The following is a 22,274-nucleotide window of genomic DNA, read 5'->3' as shown; positions in this document are numbered from 1 at the left end:
ACCTACAAAATTCGAAAGCAATAAACCAGGAGTTCTGGGAAGAATTTAATGGCTTACTTTCTTTGCTACGACATGGACCGCACAGAAAATGACGTCTCAAACAATTCTTCGTTACTGTGGGAATGTGTTTACTGAGTTGTTGCCTAACAACGACAGGGGGATACATAGACCACAGACTCTCCATTGATACGACGGGGACTGCAGAAAATGAGGAGTCCAATAATTCTTCTATTGTTGCGTTGATCTGCTGCATTGGGAACGTATTTACCCAGCCGTTGACTAGCAATGATAGGGAGATACACAACCTGATGGAAGGGACTTATTAAGTATGCTGCTGAGATGTGCTCTGGTACCATGATATACATACAAAATTACACAAAGATTAGTGCAGGCATTCACAGCTTGAGAGGGATGTACACACAGACATACAGACAGCTAGGTGATCTCACAAGCATACTCTTTTATATGAGATTTTCAAATAAGGAGAGCAGGCTAAAAATGAACAATCCGTGTCTACAGCCCTGTCGGGATTAGATTATCCCTAACCCCGCCTAAGATCCGGAGCAGAAGTAGCGCTGATATCAAATCTATGGAACCGTAGTATAATGTCATGAGATCTTCAGGGCTGTAGGTAAGGATCCAAGCAACAGCCAAGATGTCTCCCCTTGGACAGTGCTCAACTACTTACAGGANAATGTGTTTACTGAGTTGTTGCCTAACAACGACAGGGGGATACATAAATAGACCACAGACTCTCCACTGATATGACGGGGACTGCAGAAAATGACGAGTCCAATAATTCTTCTTTATTGTTGCGTTGATCTGTTGCATTGGAAACGTGTTTACCCAGCCGTTGACTAGCAATGATTGGGAGATACACAACCTGATGGAAGGGACTTATTAAGTATGCCGCTGAGATGTGCTCTGGTACCATGATATACATACAAAACTACACAAAGATTAGTGCAGGCATTCACAGCTTGAGAGGGATATACACACAGACATACAGACAGCTAGGTGATCTCACAAGCATACTTTTTTATACGAGTATTTTCAAATAAGGTGAGCAGGCTAAAAATGAACAATCCGTGTCTACAGCCCTGTCGGGATTAGATTATCCCTAACCCCGCCTAAGATCCGGAGCAGAAGTAGCGCTGATATCAAATCTATGGAACCGTAGTATAATGTCATGAGATCTTCAGGGCTGTAGGTAAGGATCCAAGCAACAGCCAAGATGTCTCACCTTGGACGTCACACTGCTCAACTACTTACAGGAGAGAAACTCGATTCAGTCCAGAACCAGCTGCTTCTATCAGCCGAGTTACTCTTGTTCGCAACGTAAATGCAGTAATTGTAGTGCGAGGAGACTTACCAAGATTGCCTCTCAAGTAAATAAACATTTGATTTTTCAGTACATATGACATGCAAGTATTCTCACCATTCGCTTACATTTACAGCGCCCATATGTAAATGTCTCCACCACGCATTGATATCTCCTGCCTTACTTGTGTACAAATGTGNTTTTCAAATAAGGTGAGCAGGCTAAAAATGAACAATCCGTGTCTACAGCCCTGTCGGGATTAGATTATCCCTAACCCCGCCTAAGATCCGGAGCAGAAGTAGCGCTGATATCAAATCTATGGAACCGTAGTATAATGTCATGAGATCTTCAGGGCTGTAGGTAAGGATCCAAGCAACAGCCAAGATGTCTCACCTTGGACGTCACACTGCTCAACTACTTACAGGAGAGAAACTCGATTCAGTCCAGAACCAGCTGCTTCTATCAGCCGAGTTACTCTTGTTCGCAACGTAAATGCAGTAATTGTAGTGCGAGGAGCCTTACCAAGATTGCCTCTCAAGTAAATAAACATTTGGTTTTTCAGTACATATGACATGCAAGTACTCTCACCATTCGCTTACATTTACAGCGTCCATATGTAAATGTCCCCACCACGCATTGATATCTCCTGCCTTACTTGTGTACAAATGTCCCCACCATACATTGATACTTCCTACCGTACTTGTGTACAAATGTCCCCACTATACGTTGATATTTCATGCCGTACTAGTGTACAAATGTCCCCAACACGCGTTGATATCTCCTGCCGTACTTGTGTACAAGTGTCCCCCCCACGAGTTGATAGCCCCTGCCGTACTTGTGTACAAGTGTCCTCACCACGCATTGATATCTCCTGCCGTACTTTTGTACAAGTGTCCTCACCACGCGTTGATATCTCCTACCGTACTTGTGTACAAGTGTCCTCACCACGCGTTCATATCTCCTACCGTACTTGTGTACAAGTGTCCCCACCACGCGTTGATATCTCCTGCCGTACTTGTGTGCAAGTGTCCCGAACACGCGTTGATATCTCCTGCCGTACTTGTGTGCAAGTGTATCGAACACGCGTTGATATCTCCTGCTGTACAGGTGGGACGGCGGATTTTGGCCCGTCGATCTCTGATGCGTAGTGGTCTGACGCAAGTCGGTGAGCATGCGCAGCGACACAATGTTGCCTCAGTAAGAAGGCAGACGTTGAGCTCGCAGGATCGCTGTTATTAGTAGATATTGTGTACTTCTCCCACGTTCCAGTTGTTTGTTTTTAACTCATATTTTTCTTTTAGGGCAGTAACACATTTAAAAAGAAAACAAATGCCACTTATTCAGTCAAAACTTGGTAACAAAACATTGCACAGCCAGACCCGAGAGATTGTAAATAACGTCCATTCATTTATAAAAAGTGAAGCAGCTGCAGGTCAACTGGAGTTTCAGAAAGAAGTTTATGGAGAATTCTGAATGAAGGTTCTCGATGTGAAAAAGAAGGCGCTATGTTCGGAACTCCCGGTAAACACCATTCTGTACCTAAACGGATAACAAATCCAGATGATTTCGATATATCTGTGATTCGACAGGCACTGTATGATTTCTACACCCAAGAAGAAACTGTGCCTACTGTGAGGAAACTGTTTCCAAAACTCAGGGAAACCATAAATTTCAAGGGAGGTAGTACCAGCCTGAAATTGATTTTACGGAAGATGGGTTTTAAATGGAAGAAAACGCGAAATAACAGGGGCGCCTGGATCGAGAGGGACAACATTAGGTTGAAGAGAGTAACATATTTGCGTGCAATAAAGAAATACAGGGAGGAAGGTCGGACTATAATTTATGAGGACGAGACATTCATTCACAGCAGTCATACCAGACCTAAAAACTGGATAGATAACACTCCATCAGGGTACATGGCACCCGTATCGAAGGGCCAGAGGCTGATTATTGTGCACGCGGGAGGCAGAACCGGCTTCATTCCCGGGTCACTGTTGGTATTTAAATCGCATCTCAAGACCGGGGACTATCATAGCGAAATGAACGCGACAAATTATCAGAAGTGGCTAACAGAAAAACTTATTCCGAATTTGCCTCCAAAATCAGTTCTTGTTGTAGATAATGCCCCACATCACAACGTGCAGTTTAAGAAGGCGCCAACCAGCCAGACCACGAAAGGCCAACACGATTGAGTGGCTTACAGTGAACAATGTGCCATTTCATGACAGAATGCTCAAAATTCAGCTCTATGACCTGATAAAGGCACATAAACCCCTCTACAAAAAACTTTGTAATGGACAACATAATGGCTGCATATGGACACACGGTATTACGACTTCCGCCTTATCATCCAGACTTGAATCCGACTGAACTCGTTTGGGCTGATGTTAAGCAGTCAGTAGGGGTAGAAAATGTCTCATTTAATTTGGATGACGTGGCAAAGAAGTGTGAGAAATGGTTCAGTGAATTTCGAATAGAGAATTGGGGAAACGTTTGCGACCGCACCGAAAAGAATGAAAAGATATAATGGAAAAGAGGGAACTAGAGAGAACGCTATAGAAAGAATTATCATTCGACGTTCTGAAGACAGCAGTGACAGCGACTCCAGTGATAATGATACAACTGAACTCAGTGAAAACAGTGACTTGTCTGGAGTGGAACTGTTAGACGAGTAATTAGTATTGTGTTAGGTTTATGTGTATTCTAATTTAACGTTGCTAGTGTAGTGCAGCATACTGTGAGTAAATTAGATCATCTTAATAGGATGTTAAAAAGACTGAATTGTGACTGATAGGACTAAAGTTCAGTTAAATTCATCCTGCAGCCGGAGAGCAACTTCAAACCTCAAAAGCAGCCAGCCTACAAATGTTCTCTCTGTAGACGAAGTTCGTAGCATAGACCCGCTCTCATACGCTGAAGTGAAGGACACCGGCCAAAAAGTATCGGCCTGCTTATACTTGCGTACAAGTGTACCCACCACGCGTTGATATCTCCTGCCTTACTTGTGTACAAATGTCCCCACAGTACATTGATACTTCCTACCGTACTTGTGTACAAATGTCCCCACCATACGTTGATATCTCATGCCGTATTTGTGTACAAACGTCCCTACCACGCGTTGATATCTTCTGCCGTATTTGTGTACAAGTGTCCTCACCACGCGTTGATATCTCCTGCCGTACTTGTGTACAAGTGTCCTCACCACGCGTTGATATCTCCTGCCGTGCTTGTGTACAAGTGTCCTCACCACGCGTTGATATCTCCTGCCGTACTTGTGTACAAGTGTCCCCACCACGCGTTGATATCTCCTGCCTTACTTGTGTACAAATGTCCCCAACATACATTGATACTTCCTACCGTACTTGTCCACAAGTGTCCCATTATGCTCTGACACTTCCTACCGTACTGATGTTAAGTATCCTCACTACGCACCGGCATCCCCTACCGTGCTGATGTGCAAGTATCCTCACAACGCAGACATCCACCGTGCTGATATGCGAATGTCCCCAAAACGCACTGTAGTCTCCTATCGTACTGAAGTACATGTATCCCTACTACGACGTGATATCATTCATTGTACTGAAGTGGAAACAGCGGCTCCGGTCTAGAAAACCGAAATTAACGGCCGTGGGGATTCGTTGCGCTGACCATGCGACACATTCTACCCGCTAAAGTTGGCACTATCTTCTCCGACAAGCGGCGGTCGCTCAGTGGGTATAGTTCGGTTGAGGACTAAAACCACGGAGTTCCATTAGAGACTATTTATGCAATTTTTTAATGCATCTATTTGATATTTTAAATGATACATGTTAATGAAAGCCTAACAACTCCATAATTAGAGCTACTGACACTGAGTCACAACGGAGGTGAAGATGCATTAACTGTCGGCACTCACTTCCACGAAGTTCACAGACAGATGGTTAAAAAAATACATTATCTCCGAAAACTAGTGATAACGAGTAAACAGTGACAGAATATGAGGAATGGAAAGTGGAAGAGGCCAAAGAAATGTATTAAAACGCCGCATATCAAGATGTACCTGCCAAACTCTCAGTATCACTTATTAAAGACGTATCAGAGGACATGTTGCAGTTAAACATTTTGACTGAACTCAAAGTTGGTCGGCATGTGGTCCTATGCTGCGGGTTTTAATGCCGCTGGGGCATAACTTATTTCCGGTTATGTATTGTAATGCAATCCTAAGGTATTTACAGCGGGACGATTCCACGTCAAAGAACGATATCCACTGTAAAAACAATTGACTGTATCGTAATAAGAAGGAACAGGCAAAGGTAAGAAAACCCTAAGCTATATAATTAGGTGAAAGAGCCTTACTTTTATTTGAAACCTGTTTTTAACGCCTTATAGGTAGAAACTTATACGGCATGTTACAAGTATAATGAGTGAAGATAAAATTTCTACAAAACACACACATCGCTTTAAAGCATTCAATGGTTTCATCTTTATGTTTCTGCAGATATGCACTTAGGCCTACATGCAATTCTTTTGCTTAACCTACTATAAAATATCCCAAACAAATTCTCGAATGTAAGGCCAACCGGAATCAGTATGTTGAATGAATACAAAGAGACGAAATTTCCATATCATGTAACCCGAAAGAACTCACCTACTCCTATATGATGGTGCTGAAAGAACTTTAATTTTGAACTTTGATCGTAGATGAAGAATCTGTACAGCTGCTCCCGTTTCATTAGCTGGAGGTTTGCAACTGGTACAATATGTAATCAAAAACGCTTAAAACAAACAAATTACTGACGCGGAAGATGACGTCAGACAATTCCGGCACCATCAATAAATATTCTTTGGTTAAAGTAGGACCTATTTAATATATTTCCAAGGACAATATATAAATTATATAATGTGAAACTATGATATCGTTTGTATTATACTTGGCTATCTTTCGCATTGTAATTTTTAGGACGCTGTTGTTTTGGTACTTACTCGCCATTAAGTTATGTCCGAGCAATAAAAAAATACAGTTCACATTGCGATAACACTTACTCACGCTTGTTTATTTCTCCAGTTGAATTATTTCATCAGATTAATCATATTTAACTGATAATGGAAAGGACTCAAAGACTGCAAAACATGTGTCTACTTAGCGAGAGGAAACTTTCGTTTAAAAGAATACAAACAAAATATGCGGAGAAATCTATAATATAGTTCTTTCGTATCTCTAGGTCTTCGACCATTTCTTAGTCTCCAGTCTGATTGACGGGCGACTGCACGTTTCTATACAACATAAAAGTGATCACCATGCGGTAACATGACGGTAAATAATAGAACAGACATGTAATGCAATTTAAACTTTAAAACATTAATTTAATGATAAGTAAGAATATTCACGAGTATCTTTCTTGCAGTCTACTAGCTTCATGTCTCAGTTAATAGGTTAAGGTGCAAAGACAAAGGGAATTTAATTATTTCAATACAATTTATTTTATGAAAATCGGGGAGAAAAACGGGCGCTTTCGCTAGTTTAATATAAAAAGATAAGCGATACAAGAAATAAAAATTTAATCCAATAGCAGACGAAATAAAACGTACAGTCTGTCTGCGGTTTTTGAGGAATCGTGAGGAAATGCACAAAATAATGGGACTGCATTACTGGCGCATGCGAAATCATCCGTGAACCGTAAACATTTCGGACGAAGACAATTCAAAATATCAAAAAATTTCGCTGAATACATCGTAGGCTGATTTAGTAGAGTAATGAATGCGTGCTGAGTATACTTAAGTGGGTAAAACTCCATAATCAAATAAATGCAACTAATGCAGCAGTATGAAACAAAAATAAAAGAAAATGCTCCAAGAGTATGTTTCAAAGACAATGTAAACGCAGCAAAGCAGCAAATAATAATAAATTTAAAATGTATATAGCCGCACACAGGCACAAATGAGTGTTAAGGATTATCAACATTTCACTGCTTACTACAGGAAAACAACGCTAATTCAGTTGAACCTGAGTTTCGATTTACAGGATTTAAAATATATATAGCCCCACACAGGCACAAATGAGTGTTAAGGATTATCAGCATTTCACTGCTTACTACAGGAAAACAACGCTGATTCAGTTGAACCTGAGTTTCGATTTACAGGACATTAAAGAGAAACCTACTTACTGAGTTAAAGGAAGAATACAGAAAGAACAGTCGACTCAAAGATTGTAAGGCCCAGTGAGCATAAGTCCACTTTAAGTTACCCGATCAATTAAATTGAAAACAAGGAACTTGAGTGTTGTATATGAGTCCGCCCCCACCATCACGCAAGGTCTATAACTCACCTTAACCAACACCTAAGCAAAAGGAACAAGTCAGTTGTTTCCTATTTAATAACGCGTGCCATTACACATACACGTCCTCTCACACGCAACGGAAAGCGATGTGTTACAACAAACAGAACTGCCAAGCAAAGAGGATCCTTGGGTAAATGCATTTCCTTCCACGGATAAACGTAACGGTGATAGACTGACGAAACTGCGTTCAGTAGACCCTACAAAAAGTTGCTAATACTAACTTACTTACTCATGGTGCTCAGCTCTTCTTGAGGAGCCGCCAATTCTACAGCTACTCAAGAATTTCCCAGAATTTTGTGGAACCCGAAGCTTCATTACCGTGTTCACAAGAGCCCTCCACTGGTCCCTATCCAGAGCCACATCAATCCAATCAATACCATCCCATCCTACCTCTCTAAGATTCATTTCAATATTGTCCACCCACCTACGCCTTGGTCTTCCAGTGGTCTCTTTCCTCCTGGGTTTCCCACCAATATCCTATACGCATTCCTCGTCTCCCCCTTTCGTGCTAGATGCTCTGCCCACCTCATCCTCCTTGACTTGATCATTCTAATTATACTTAGAGAAGAGTACAAGTTATGAAGCTCCTCATTATGCAGTTTTCTCCAACCTCCTGTCACTTCATCTCTCTTCGGTCCAAATATTCTCCTCAACAGCCGCAGTCCATGTTCCTCCCTTAATGTGAAACACCACGTTTCACACCCACACAGAACCACGAGCAAAATTGTAGCTTTGTATATTCTAATTTTTATGTTTTTGGACAGCAGACGAGAAGGCAAAATGTTCTGGGCTGAATGGTAGCAAGCATTACGCGAGTCCACACCAGAAGTTATTTTAAATGTCGAAAGTTTAGTTTTCATTTCCTGAGCGTGAAACAGGTTACAAACAAAATAGACCTATGAAGAAAGCAGTCTTCTGGGATTTGGCACCGTGTATATGTGGTGTTAACCGACGTTTCGGAGGAACGTATCGCCTCCATCTTCAGGGTAGAAGAAAAAAAATATATATAAGAATCTGCAAGCAAAGAGACCTAAATATATAAAACTGTAAAAGTTTGCACAGTTTACGTTTTGAAGATCTAACCGTAAAGGTAACAGAATTCACTCACTGAACAACACAGCGCCAGAGTGTCATCGGCACTGGATTAAATTCTCGCCATCGCGACTTTGCAGCTTCCTGAAAGGACAGTTCCGTCCATCACCCAAGGCGAGGTACAGCACCGTCGGTAGAATCGATACGAATCATAATTAAAATCTACCCTGACAACATACTACGCCCATATCCATCTCAGAGCCAAGAAAGCACCGTACAAGCGGGACAAAGCTATCCGCCCATGAAGTATACCCGAAAGAATTTTAGTGAGGGTCTAGCAGCTGCGTGTCCACTGTTAACTCCACGTAATTCGTTTCGTATTGAAATTTGGTAAGATTAAATTTGATTCGCATATTCTTGATGGTTCTTTGGTTTAAGATTACCAATTCAGTGCTCAAGATGTACAGTGCAGGCGTCGCAACGGGCTTGAAACACCATCCTCACTAAACATAGAGTTAAGCACTTCGATATTCATATAGGTTCATTTATGAGACAGCCATTTGTAAGCGTTTCTTTAGTGTTTCTGCTGCCCTCTGTATGAAGACGCCTTGCGACGGACCGATCACCCATCAAATGTCTGCAAAAAGGTTCAGAAACCAGGAAAATGGGACGCGTTGTACCGCATTGACCGCCTCTGTGGTCTAGTGGTCAGAGTTCCTGGCTACAGATCCAGGGGTCCGGGTTGGATTCTCGGTGCTACCAGATTTTCTGAGTAGCAGTGGGTCTGGAACGGGGTTCATTAATCCTTGTGAGGTTAAATGAGCTATTTCAAGGAAATAGCGGCTCCGGTCTAGAAAACCGAAATTAACGGCAGTGGGGATCCGTTGTGCTGACCACGCGACACCCTCTATCCGCAAAAGTTGGCACTAACTTCGCGGACAAGCGGCGGTCGCTCGGTCGGTATAGTTCGCTTGCGGACTAAAACCACGGAGTTTGTTTTTGTACCGCATATACAAGACAACGTACACGTGCATGTAGATATGCCATAGCCGACTGTATTTTAATATCTTGAGAATTCCCATCAGAGTTAGAATATCGCGTCCGAATCCATTATGATACATTCTGGTACATCTACATAAACCTTGTTGTTAGACCTTAGGACGGGTCACCTATAAGAACGTTTCAAATAAAGTTTCCATCTTAAGATCTGTAGGTATAGTTTAGACATGTGTCAGTCTTTCAGTTTAATGAAGAAGTGTTCACAGAACAGAATTTATTTATTTTATGGTTTATTTACCGACACTGTCAGTATCCGAAACTATACAGCGTCCAATGGAAATACGATAAGTGAACAACGAACTTGAAATATATGGGACAAAGCGGTCGAGACACAATTAGATATACTATCCTCGCATTTGCCTGGAGAAACTGAGGAAAACCACGAAGGTCATCAGGCAGCATAGATCGGTGTTCCGGCTGATATTTGAACCGGAAAAGCGTCACGGTTTGATCTAACTTGTTCAGGAATGCTGACAACTCTGTCTCACACGCCACATGGTGACGAAGTGAAACAGAAAGCGGGCAATGGACGCAGCAATTTGCGTCAGTAACTGTGAAGAGAATTACATTCCATTTCAGTAAGATGCACCGGCCGCGTGTCCCCACCAACAGACAAAGTAAGTAGGGAACGGCACTGAAGATACCTGCGAACTACTTGTATACTGGAGTAAAAACGTGTGTCTATTCTTTGGAATGTAAGCAGCGCAGTGAAGTGCTTGACAGTTCAATATTCTTTATAACTAAGGCTTTCACACACTTTCGCTCTCTACACAGGAACACGGGGCTTGACTTCATAAGCACGGCCGGAACTGCTTCAGGTTCTTCAACCAGGAATATTACAAATATCACACATTATTTGTATAGTATTGTAACATGTAGACCCGTTGCTAGGCAATGACTATAAACAACGCCCGCTGCTAAGCGACGACCGTGGAATTAGCAAATATACGGTAGACGTTGCTGAGTTATGGCTTGGCAAACAAACATGTTCCTACGGCGATTGATCTACGAGGAACGGTGTTTTCTGTCTGGTCCGTGCCGAGGATACATAAGGAGTAGAGCGAAATAGAAGGAGTTCATTTTCGCAATATTGGAAAAGGCGTAGCAAGACACAGAAAGTATAAAAGGCTTAAACTTTGCGGTGGTCAAGCATACGACCGTTCAAGTGACTAAACTGCCGTTACTACTAGAAATAGGGCATAATTTGCTGTACTTTGCCTGGACTGACAGAGGCCCTGTATATAATATATATACATTTATTAACATGTTTAACATGTAAGATGTAAATATACTTTACATTATAACAAATGACTTACTACTGCAATGATTCTGATAAAAGACAGACCTGTCCTCTCGTTAGAGAGGGCACCCTACAAAAACAAGACCGAAACTGTCAATCAGTAACAAATATCTGGTCATAAGCCCCAGATTGGGTTCGATACCAAGACTGATTGACTGACCGACAGTCCCAATGTGACTTTGACTTTGGAAGGAGTTCAGTTGAGTCAAGTGGAGAGTAGTTGGTTGGTGAGCGAGTTAGATGGGGGCCTGCTGTGGTTCAGTCCTTGTAAGCAGTTTCTCTTAGAAGCTGGCAGCTGACGCACGGGGATAATTCGGGAACCCAAAAGTGAGGGGAACGTCCGCCGTTGGGAGCCGTTATCAGACAACGACTGGTGAAGACACAAACAAACAAAAACAAAACTCCGCGATTTTAGTCCGCAAGCGAACTATACCGACCGACCGACCGACCGACCGCCGCTTGTATGATAGAGGGTGTCGCGTGGTCAGCGCAACGAATCCCCACGGTCGTTAATTTCGGTTTTCTAGACCGGAACCGCTATTTCCTTGAAATAGCTCCTCGCAGACTGAAAAGACTTAGTGCGTGCTGTAGTGAATTGTAGAGTGTGTGAAATGGCGATAGTGCTACAATCTCTTGTAGTTACGATCTGTGACTGTTCAATAAATCCAATTACCAATCCGAACTCCGCCTACAGTCACACCCACACACGAGACAGTATCAAGTATTTCACACGAGTTCATGTACTGGCAAATGAAAAAGCACAAAATAAGAACAAATTACGTATTATCATCCCCATATGAGGAACAGTAGGGAACAACTTCTACTGTGGGCGTTTTATCACCAAATCCACTGCGTTTACCGAAGATTATTCAAATGGACATTTCAGAAGTAAACGTCCTCACTCTATCATAATTCAGTTTTACATTTTATGTACAGACCGACTAATATGATGTATCTTAAATTATCAGGGGACATTGTGCTATAAGCCGGAAGATCGTGGGTTCGATTCCCGATGAGTTCACTGGATTTTTCAGATGGCCTAATCCTTCCAGCCGCATTATGACCCTAGGGTCGACTCAGCCTCTAAAAGCAATGAGTACAAAGAATCTTCCTGAGGGTAAAGGGCAGCCGGCACGTAAGGCTAACAACCTCACCGTCATATGAGCCGATTGTCTTGAGAATATGGGAGCCCCCGATGTTTCACAACCCTGCTGGCTTCCATAGCCTGTCACAGGGATAGCTTTACTTTTTTTTACCTTAAATTATCACACTGCAAGCAGTTATGACAAAATAATGTTTTGAAATAGGAAAAGGATATTAAATTTGTCATAGTTTGTATGACATATGAAGCAAGTCTGTTATACAACGTGTCGCTTTATGAGACATACAGATTAACGAAACTGGAAGACCATAACGAATTGTATTCATACGAAGTGTATGGCCCCTTTCATCAGTTTATTTAACAGTGACTCATACACAGTTAAGACCACTGTTTACTATGCGGCACACAATGCTTCATGACACTGATACAAGAAAAAATACATTTTTTGTTGTGTAGTAAACATTTTTCATAACTTACTTATATTACGGTTTTGTATTCAGCTGTAACCAGTTACGTAAGGATTTTTGGTTCGTAACTCGCAGTCAATTTAATTTGTAACGCCTTGCTAGACCGGCAATACACTGTCCAGCAGTTGTTCCATATTAACATTACATAAAAGTTTATAGTCCAATTTGCAGTATGACATATGATTCTCTAACACACATGAAATAAATTAGACGTTCGTATGCAGTGAATGTATATTCTTTCTGCCTCAGCTGTGTGTGCTTTACCCAAGAAATTCTAGTTAATAATGACGTTGCTACATCATGATAGATTGAGATTGGAACACAGAATACTCAGATAACAATTCAAAAGTCTTTAATGTAGCCGCTCGAATTGCTTAGTTGATTAACTAGAACTTAGATCTCCGACCTAAGGGGGGGGGGCAAGGGTCAATCTACGCTATGAAATGGAAAGGACACGTTACATAAGCAGGGTCCACACCTTTCTATCAACTAGAGCAATCGTACCTCCAGCGAAATTTCTATAATAAGCGGATTACCGGAAGCGTCCGTTATACAGCAAGTATAACCATCTATACCTTGAGAGCATAAACTACGCAACACACCTGAACACAAACAAACAAAGTAAACTCGGCGGCATATAGTCCGCAAGCGAACTATACTGACCCAGCGACCGCCGCTTGTTGGCGAGGTTCTTTTATTGCTAGTGGGGTGGGACTAAGTCCCTTGTACTGCGGCCACTTCTGGCCTATTGTACCAGCCCCAGATGACAGGTGAGGGTGATTGTGAAGCAATTGCTGGAATGAAGATTGGCAGGGAAAACCGAAGTACTCGGAGAAAACCTGCCCCAGCGCCACTTTGTCCACCACAAATACCACCTGACCAGACCCGGGATCGAACCCAGGCCGCCGCGGTGGGAAGCCAGTGACTAACCGCTTGAGCCCTGGCGCGGCCTGTTGGCGAAGTTAGTATCAACTTTAATGGATTGAGGGTGTCGAGTGATCAGCGCAACGGATTCCCACGGCCATTAATCTAGATTTTCTAGACCGGGGCCGCTACTTTTCCTTTCAAGTAGCTCCTCAATTATTTTCACGAGGCTGAGTGGACCCCGTTCCAGACCCACTACTTCTCAGAAAATCCAACCTGCTACTGTGGTCTAGTAGTCAGAGTTCCTGGCTACAGATTCCGAGGTCCTGGGTTCCATTACCGGGGCTATTAGGTTGCATATAAAGTAAACTGTTTTATTTCATCTTCATCTGAAAATACTGAGACACAGTTATACTAATTAAATGATGCAATCGAAATCCTTCCGTCGGTATGGAATAAAGGAGGCTTAGCTCCCATGATAGAGCTGTCCCGAGACAAACGCCAGTCCCATTTGTCAGCAATATCCACCGTCATTATAACAGCATAAACGTGTGGCTGGGTAAATAAGACCAGTCAGTGATTCAGAAAAAATAGTGACATATGTCCTTATGGTGATAAATTATGCGATGTCTACACACGCATTCCAACTCTTGATTAACCGTCGGTAGTCAGTGACATGCAATTATTGTACTATAGCTTCTTCAAGGTACATTTTTGCGAAGAATACGTATGATGAGAGAGGTTAACTGAGGAAATGACATTGTATTATGAAATATAGGGGGCTCCAAAAAAATGTACTCACTTTTTGATAGTCAATTTCTTTGGAACAAAATGACATGTAGTTACAATTCTTGCGCGGTGGTGTAGTGTAATGTTTTCTCATCAGATGGCGAATGTCACATGAGTCACGTGAGTGTCGTGCCGCGTGCGCGCAGCGAGCAGAAGACAGCAGCAACAATGGCTGAAAGGTTGTTCTTTGAGCAACGAAAGGCTGTATTGAAGTGGTACTGGAAGTACGAAAACATTAAAGAGGTACAACGACTCAGCCACCAACACGTCAAACAATTGCCCGTATTCGGGATAAATTTGAAGCCGTTCACGTGGGCAAAGAAGTGAATCTACCGGGTGTTAATGTGTGGTGTGGTGTGTCATCGCGCGGTTTGATTGGTCCTTTCTTATTTGAGGGTACCGTAACTGGTCAGGTGTATCTCGATATGCTTCAGACATCGATTTTCCCTGCCATTCGAGAGCTGTTTTGAGATGAGAGATTTTACATACAACAAGATGGTGCTCCACCTCACTACCATCGAGATGTCAGGGCGTACTTGGATGACACTCTACCTGGACGATGGATAGGTCGAAGAGGTGCTATTGAGTACCCACCACGGTCTCCAGACCTATCACCTCTCGACTACTACCTATGGGGAACCTTGAAGGACGAAGTTTATCGACAAAAGCCAGCTACACTGAACGGGCTACGAGTGTGCAGCCATCACATCGGACACAGTGACAGCTGTAGTTCGCTCAGCAGTTCGGCGGCATCGACGCTGTTTAGCCGCTGATGGTGGTCACTTCGAACACAGTGACTCTCTCTCTCCGCGCAAGAATTGCAACTAGATGCCATTTTGTTCCAAAGATATTGACTATCAAAGAGTGAGTAATTAGCCAATTTCGTGTAATGATCACTAACTTTCCCAATACACTGTCTGCAATCATGCGGCAATAAAAAGTTGAAATATGGGTTTATAAAAGATATCTGGAATGGAAATATTACCCGCAGGCTACGGTATCAAACATACAAGGCCAGATCCGAGGAAACCTACATGGAACTGGTGCACGAGGCTATATAGCTTGCCCCCTTCGATCAATGGCAAATTCGTGACAAAACTGGAGTGTACAGAGCAAGCTGGTTTGAGCGGTACCGCTACTGCCTTGTAATCAGAAGGTGCTAGGTTCGAATTTCGACTGGGACACCTACCCCACACGAGGGTACGATCGCGACAATGTTGATATCCCAATTCTCTCTCTCGTTTCTTGTGTTCTCAGGCATCAAATCAAGACCTTGTCACCTGCTTTCGTAATGCTGTGTGCCAAATAACGTCCAAAGATAATTGGAATGAATGTGAATATGGCAGTTTTGGAAGCAACATGTACTCCTTAATTTTCTTTAAACGCTACTTTCTGCACGACCGTCTCTGCGGTCTAGAGGTCAGAGTTCCTTGCTACAGATTCGAGGTCTGGGTTCGATTCCCGGTGCAACCAAATTTTATGAGTAGTAGGTCTGGAACGGGGTCCACTCAGCCTAGTGAGGATAACTGAGAGCTATTTCAAGGAAACAGTGGCTCCGGTATAGAAAACCTAAATTAACGGTGGCGAGGATTTATTGCGCTGACCACGCGACACCATATATCCGGTAAAGTTAGCACTAACTTCGCCGACAAGTGGCGGTCGCTCGGTTGTTATAGTTCGCTTGCGGACTGAAACCATGGAGTTTGTTGCTACTTTCTGCACGGAAAGGCTAGGAGGAATCAGGTGTATAAATTAATAACTACATAAAAAAATGACCTATTTCGAGATCCACTGGTATATATGCCAGTTACGTAAAACTTGTCATACATAACCGCAAAATTTCGCTCAGCCGCCATATCAGTGACTTCCAACACACGAAATTACCGGATACGTTTACTATCTTATCTTCACGCCACACTGAAACGGTTATTTATCAACTGCTATCAAACAAGACGCTAAACATAACGTTCTAGAGGTTTGTTCTATGTTATACACAAAATTTCACGACAGTATAATACGTATGGCCGGTCACGGTAGCCGAGCGGTCTAAGGTACGCTGCAAGCCGGCATGCGTCAAGACATGTAACAGTCAAGATAAGATGTCTGCGACATGACGTAAAGAAAGAGCACAGCTGAAACGAATGAGATTATGAAAACCTCCGCACAACGGTCTGAGTCACGATGCTGACGTCAGCTTCATGATGATGAATCACGAATGAAGCAAGTCTGCGTATTTTGCCTCATGTCTTGATGCTTGTCTTGACGCAGTTGGTGTGCGGCCACCCTAAGGCATGCACTGTCTTCGCATGGTCGAAAGTCGGGATAGTGGGTTCGAATCCCACTCAGGGCGTGGACGTTCAGTGTTTGTGTGTGCATGCGTTTTTCTGTGTTTGTGGACAAGTAGAGTTCTTGCGACGAGCTGTTCGCCCGCCCAAGGAGTCCTACAGAATGTCTAAGATATAGTAAACCGAAGTGAAACGAAGAGTTTCATGGAGGCAGGCCAAGACCTAAATTGGGGTTGTAGCGCCAAAAAAAAAAAAACACATAAGTGGCGCCAGTGTCGGCCTCACCTCAGAACTTAATACAGACGTCATGACGGCATTACGGATAACAGACTGCTAAAACTCAAGATAAATGTGAGGTCTTCAGTTACGTAATATCCATAATAAGTATGACTTCAGGTACGCACACTGGTGGGTATGACACTGTATCTTTTGGGATACAACGCCGTGTAGTCAGTTGAAGGCTATCCGAAGTTTCGGTACTCTGCTTGCTACCTGCTCCATGCTGGTTCCTTGTTTGGTTTATTTTTCGACCCTGAAGATGGAGGCGGATGGCTTCTGGGGTCTAGTGGTCAGAGTTCCTGCCTACAGATCCAGAGGTGCGGGCTCGATTCCCGGCGCTACCAGACACTCTGAGAAGTAGTGGGTCTGGAAAGGGGTCCACTCAGCCTCGTGAGGATAATTGAGGAGATATTTCAAGGAAATAGCGGCTCCGGTGTAGAAAACCGAAATTAACGGCCGTGGGGATTCGTTGCGCTGATAATGCGACACCTTCTATCCGCTAAAGTTCGCACTAACTTCGCCGACAAGCAGCGGTCGCGGTCTGTTTACATCAAAGAAGATCAACGTTCAGTGATCCTGTTTTTGTGGTTGGAAGGTGTATCAGGGGCCGTAATCCATCAAACACTTTCGGCACAATACGGGTAAAGTGTTTTGTCGCAACGGAATGTCTATGAACGGATTGAAAAATTAAAAAATGGTCGCTCAAGCGTTACGTATGAGGGATGAGCCGGACGCCAGTCCATGGCCACAAATGAGGACAACATTGAGCGTGCAGGTGACATGGTTGTTAGGCAGACGAGTGACTATTGATGAAGTGGAAAATTGTCTGCAAATTAGTCATGGTTCTGCCTATGAAATCATCCAAACAGACTTGGATTTCATAAAGTCTGTATAAGTACTGTCCAGTACTGGAAAATTATCAGGACAGGGTTACAATAATAAGCATTGTTTTTCATGGTGAGATGCTTACTGACTGGATAAAGCCTGCAATTCGAAGCAAGCGCCGAGGACTACTGACGAAAGGTGTTGTGTTGTTGCATAACAATGCCCGTCCACATACGAGTACTGCTGCCCACACTGCTGAAACCCTCCGGAAACTCAAGTTTGATGTAATGGTTCATCCTTCGTATACTTCCGATCCCTCACCTTCTGATTATCGCTTGTCTGGTGCACTCAAAGAGGCATTAAGACGCCGCTGATTCACCCCGGACCAAGAAGTGTAGGAAGTGGCGCATGCGTGCGTTGCTGAAAACGTTCTTTTCTGAGGGCATATGGAAGCTTGTGCAACGACGGACAAAGTGCGATGAACAGCAAGGAGACTATACTGACAACTTATGTTAATGTAAGTTTTCTATTTATATTGAAATAAAGTTTATAGCGACATTGCGGATAATCACTGACTCACCCACAGCGTCCAGACCGGCTCTTGGGCCCACCCTGACTCTTACCTAATGAGCACCGCGGGCTCTTTCCCCGGGGGCGAAGCGGCTGGGGCGTGAAGCTGACTACTATCTCCATCTAGTGCCCAGGTCAAGAATGGTGCTGTACCTCCACTGTCCCATGCCTCTATACGGCTTGGCGCTTAGTTAATTAAGCATATTAAAAATGTACTTATTTGCCTTCTCACGTACGCCTAGGTATTGTCTTCAGATTTTCCTGTTGAACACGTATATGCCTATGCATCTCACGGCCCCAGGGATGGTACATATCCTGCGTATCAGGCCTTGTTATGCTTATGAATGATTCTGACCATGTTTCGTAAATACGACCTCATAACAGCCTCGTGTCCAAGGCGTGCTTGGTTTACTGCAGAGCGTTGTAACCAGGGCAATGGCGCGGGATAAACGCAGTATGAAACCTTTCACATATTGTAAAGGCCAACAGAAACAGCGAGGTCAAGCTACGCAAGAAGGAATATGCTGTACTTCTGTTTATACGAGTGCGTGTGAAACATCCCTGTAGGGAAGTGAGTCACTTCCTTGTTAATCCTATGCTTCAAATAACCATACATTTAGGCACTTAAACTTCGTAGAATACTTTCAGACTTCCACAGCGAATATCTTAAAACGCATTAAGGGCACATACTGCAATTTGAAAAAAAAAAAATGTATTTGCGTAATTGTGATGCAGTGCACTTCGACCGAGTTATAAGACTGGCACGAAATAAAATCATCACGAACACAACGGGTTGTACGGAAATTTGGAAGTGCGTGTTGTGGTGGATTTCAATGTCGTAACGCTCATGCCAAATTTCGTTAACATTGGTTAACTGGTTCTAAAGTTGAAAGTGAACAGACATATATATTATCGTGATCTATATTTTCCCTTAACGGAAGTAAAACACGCTAAATAATGCGGCTCAGCAATTCCAGAGCAAAATATCGGCTATTTCGAAAGTCCAGTTCCTCATCAAAATTTAATTAGTTTTGGTAAATTGCTGCTTCAATAACTGGATGCCCTTGTGCCCTTCAGTGCCATAATATTTTGGGTATACAGTTGCGCCTGAACTCATAACAGATAATCTGACACTAAGCAAATAAGCTACAAAGGATATAAATATCATTAAGTTACGACTAATCACCTACTGACTGTTCCTGCCCCATGAAGGGCCTATTAAAACAGAAGCCCTAAAACGTTCTTATTTCTTAGTGCTCGTTTGACTCGGCATTACGGCGCATAAGCCCGTACACATGCGTTTCACAGCATTTTTTTTATTGCCAGTGGGTTGGGACTAAGTCCCTTGTACTGCGGCCACTTCTGGCCTATTGTACCAGCCCCAGATGATAGGTGAGGGTGACTGTGGAGCAATTGGTGGAATGAAGATTGCCAGGGGAAACCGAAGTACTCGGAGAAAACCTGTCCCAGTGCCACTATGTCCACCACAAATCCCACATGACCAGACCCGGACTCGAACCAGGGCCGCCGCGGTGGGAAACCAGCGACTAACCGCTTGAGCTATCGCGCGGCCACATAAGCTTCACTGTAGTTAGTTAGTTATTGGAGAGGGTGGGTTTCCCCATGCACTTAGACCAGTATTGGTCCATTGTGCTTCCCTCTACGATATTCTACCAGTCTCTATACCCTACCGATATCAGTCCCGCCGAGCAAGCGAGTTCGGCCTCCACTTGCTTTGGTGGTGTCTATAATGCTTCCCCCATCTATCAGAGGCCTTAGAGACTACTGTTGGGCGGGAAACGTCCTGGAATTTGGCTCAGTGATCTCCTTTGGAGATATGAGGTTCTTTTACGTGCCGTAAAGCTACGACACGGGACACACGGCTTAAAGTCCCTCCCGGAGGACTTGTTCCCTGAATTTTTCCGCCCTTAAAAATTCGACGACCTCCGCCGGGTATTTGAACCCGCGTACCACGAGTCATGAGGTGGGCTAGACTACGGAGGCCGCTTAAGCTTCACTGTAACTTAGAAGCACAGTTTCCCATAAACTGATACACAGGCTTATATCCCAAATATAGATAATGGCCCACTTTCAAAATTCTAAGCATACACCAGTATTAAACATTCATGTTACCGTTCATGCATACCCGAAGCTCTGACAAACAAAACACAATCCCCTATCTGTCACTAAAGACCGCGTCTGTGGTCTAGTGTTCAGAGTTCCTGGCTACAGATCCAGAGGTCCGGGTTCGATTCCCGGAGCTACCAGATCTTTTATGGTAATAGTGGATCTGGAAATGGGGTCCACTCAGCCTCGTGAGGATAATTGAGGAGTTATTTCAAGGATATAGAGGCTCTGGTCTAGAAAACCGAAATTAACGGCCGTGGGGATCCGGTGAGCTGACCACATGGCACCCTCTACCCGCAAAAATTGTAGTAACTTCACCAATGAGCGGCGGTCGCTCAGTCGGTATAGTTCGCTTGCGGACTACAGGCCACGGAGTGTTTTTGTTTATGTGTCACCAAAAAAACACATCGCCTTAACTTACTCAGGAACTAATAACAGGGTACAAATGGAAATGTTATACCCAAAGCGTGGCATGAAAAAAGCGACTTAGGCTAAGCTTTCGTGAACTCGTAGAGCGAATCACAGAAGCTACAATGCCAAGAGAATCGTTATCGGAGCGGACGTCGCTTGGGAAACACGAACTGAGTGGGAAATGTAAAGAACGAATTCTGGAAATATTCGAAAAAATTCTTTTGAACATCTGAAGATGGAAATGTATAAATTATGTAGTTACTAAATGCACGATATGACAATCGATGTATTAAAACACTGCATACGTCCGATACATTTCTTTAGTCTTAATCCCGGAATATGTCATACCTCAAATCCTGATAGGGCAGGGGAATTAATGTATGAGGGGTAGGCCTCCTCGGCCCTTTCACCGCGACCTACAGTGGTCTATTGTGCTTTATCGGCAGGGGAAAAAGCAGTATTAAAAACACACTGCTGTGGCAACATAACCTTAATAACTGCCGTCCGCTTTGGGAGGTATTCTTTATTGTGCGTGTACATAGTGCTCGGAGGGGAAAAATATACATCTTTAGCGAATAAGATTTAAAACTTTGTGACGATGGTACATGAGTACAAATATTATGTTTTTGGACATTATCCATCGTCTTCTCTTTATATAAAAATTGTCCTGTTTATTTTTCAAAACATATAGTTTCGGAGACTGGATTCTGTCTCCGTCTTCAGGTAAAACCTACTCAGTTGGGCCCAATCGATACAGCTAGTTACTATCTCTGGACACCTATGCCAGCTCCAAGATTTGTGCTGTTTTGCTTATGTACCCAATCTTGGAGCTGGCGTAGGTGTCCGGAGATAGAAACTAGCTGTATCGATTGGGCCCAACTGAGTAGGTTTTACCTGAAGACGGAGACAGAATCCACTCTCCGAAACGTTCTTGTGAAAAATAAATAGGATGGTTTTTCAGATGAAGAGAAGACGATGGATAATGTCCAAAAACATAATATTTGTAGATCTTTAGCGAATAAAATAAAAGTAAGGAAAGTGGAAAAGCAGGGTACCTCCAGCATAGACAAAGTTTAGTACCGATTAATTCAGAAATTCAATAAGGATTGAAAATTCAGTTCAAATCGATTGACTGGTAACATTAGAGACGTTTATAATCCTGAAATCTTATCGAGAGGGATGGTTTCACAGGGGCACAAACCGATATTAAAATATAAAAGAAAAATGTACGCCATTTGTGTACCCCAGTACCTACTGCCCCAAAACACTGAAAATTGTACTACTGCGATCTCATGTGAATCGAGCTGCTCACAAATTTTGCTTATTTCCAATGTGAAAATCATTCTAAGTAATCGAAAATATATGAACACATAAGCCGGTTACAAATATTTTAAACAGCACAGACCGAGTTAAAATACTCACTCACTCATTTATGGAAGTCAGCCCTTCTTGAGAACCTGCCAATTGTGCAGCCACCCAAGGACTTCCCAGCATTTTAAGGAACCCGAAGGTTCATTACCATGTTCA

The 22,274-nt window shown here is 43.2% G+C and overlaps 1 protein-coding gene across 1 annotated transcript in view; it reads right to left on the bottom strand.

Annotated features, from left to right (window-relative positions):
- Positions 1 to 22,274, bottom strand: part of LOC111861861 (centrosome-associated protein 350) — a 283,054-nt gene that overhangs the window by 70,137 nt on the left and 190,643 nt on the right. The gene's annotated exons all lie outside the window — the stretch shown is intronic.

This window comes from Cryptotermes secundus, unplaced genomic scaffold (genome assembly GCF_002891405.2).
Source record: "Cryptotermes secundus unplaced genomic scaffold, Csec_1.0 scaffold1231, whole genome shotgun sequence".
Taxonomy (NCBI): domain Eukaryota; kingdom Metazoa; phylum Arthropoda; class Insecta; order Blattodea; family Kalotermitidae; genus Cryptotermes; species Cryptotermes secundus.
This window is presented reverse-complemented; position numbering and strand designations above follow the sequence as displayed.